Source organism: Myotis nattereri, assembly GCF_964212035.1.
Source record: "Myotis nattereri genome assembly, chromosome: 3".
Lineage (NCBI taxonomy): Eukaryota > Metazoa > Chordata > Mammalia > Chiroptera > Vespertilionidae > Myotis > Myotis nattereri.
The window spans coordinates 26,994,711-26,996,540 of NC_138077.1; the positions used below are offsets into that span (position 1 = coordinate 26,994,711).

The following is a 1,830-nucleotide window of genomic DNA, read 5'->3' on the forward strand; positions in this document are numbered from 1 at the left end:
ATCCCCTTGTTCCTCATTTCTACTCCCTGATGTCACTTCACAAACAAACTCCCTCCAGCCCTTTTTCTTAGGTTTTACTTTGGGTGATCCCTGCCTAGGACAGCCTGCAGGTGGTTGAGTAGGTCCTCTTTTAGCTAGAGCTGCTTTGTTCATCACCTACCTGTGGAGGCAGCCTCCATTGCTTATACCAATGAGTTACATGGATATTATCATTTTTTTTACATGCACCATGGCACAAAAAGGTTCAGAAGCACTGCAAGAAGCTATAAATGTATGCCTGTTTGTTATTTGACTATTAAGCTCATAATTTACAAAGAGCTAAACAAAAAAATACAATTTTATATAATTTCATTTCTGAAAGCAAAATGCTCTTGGTTATTGCTCTATCCAATTACATTATTAATTTAGAAGGTGATATGGCTAACAGAGTAAGACAAAAGGAAATTGCATGTCTAGGGAGCATAGAGGAGCATAATGACAAAGCATGAACGTGAACAAGGTGAAACATCACAAAGTAATCTTGAAACATTTTGGATTTCAGCTTAAATGTGACTTGGTATTACCTACCACATAGAACTAAAAGGTCATCTTTGCATTACATTTTAAATACTAACTAGAAGTCCGGTGCACGGATTTGTGCACCAGTGAGGTCCCTCGGCCTGCCTGCACCCTCTCACAATCTGGGAGCCCTTGGGGGATGTTGGAGGCCCAGTGCATGGATTCAGCCCCAGCCCCTGCAGGCCAGGCCAAGGGACCCCATCAGTGCACAAATGTGTGCACTGGGCCTTTAGTATGCATATAAGACCTTTGATTAATCTCTTCTTGCCCTTCCCCCTCCCTGCTTCCCTCTGAGATTCATCAGTCTGTTTCATGTTTCCATGCCTGTGCGTTGAGCATCTGCCCCCTTGTGGTCATTGTGTGTCATAGCTACTGGTTGAACTGTTGAATGATCAAACAGTTGGACACTTAGCATATTAGCCTTTTATATATATATATATAGATATAAAAATACATCTTTTAATGGGAAAAGAACCAAACCATATGGCATAACCACATTACTAGTGAATGTTTTAGGTGACTAGTGAATACTTTAGAACCTCTATTGACATTCCTTAAAGTGATAGACTATATAATAAAAGACTAATATGCAAATAGATTGTGTGCAGGGAAACAGCTCCGTTAGAGAACACTGCCTGCACCACAGCGCTGCTGAGGTCCCCTTCCTGCAAGAAACCTCTCATGGCCAGCTCATCCTCTGCCGATCTCCTCCTCAGCTCTCCTCCTGGAAGGGTCATGGATGACAGAAGCAAGACTGAATCCAGCCTGGAGTTTGTCTCCACCTTCCACCTCTTCTGTTGAGCCTCTGTGATCCTTCCCACTACGATGTCACCCACTTCACCATTGTATCTGGTTTTCAAAGCTTTCACACAGATCAACTTGTTCACTCTTTCCACAGAACCAGCCACAGAGGCAATCAGTTTCTCTTCCCCATGTAAGTCCCGTGGCCCTGCATGAAGCCCATGTCCGTGGTGATGGCGTCCCCTGGCACCACCAGATGTTTCTTAGTCTCGCGGCCCAGGCTCTCACTAAGAGGCTTGCGAGGGACCGGGAGCCTCATCTCCATCGCCATCTTGGAGGCCAATTGAATGGCGGAACAACCAGTTGCTATGATGCACACTGACCAGCAGGAGGCAGATGCTCAATGCAGGAGCTTCCCCCTAGTGGTCAGTGTGCTCCCATAAGGGGAGCGCCACTCAGCCAGAAGCCCTGAGCTGGGCTGGTGGTGGCAGGAGCCTCTACTACCTTCGCAGCAGCGCTAAGGATGTCCGA

General features: G+C 45.9%; 1 pseudogene across 1 annotated transcript; it reads right to left on the bottom strand.

Annotated features, from left to right (window-relative positions):
- Positions 1–1,112: 1,112 nt before the first annotated feature.
- On the bottom strand, positions 1,113–1,630 carry LOC308515313 (exosome complex component RRP4-like; annotated as a pseudogene). Its single transcript has one exon. The product of its transcript is annotated as an exosome complex component RRP4-like (transcript).
- Positions 1,631–1,830: the final 200 nt, after the last annotated feature.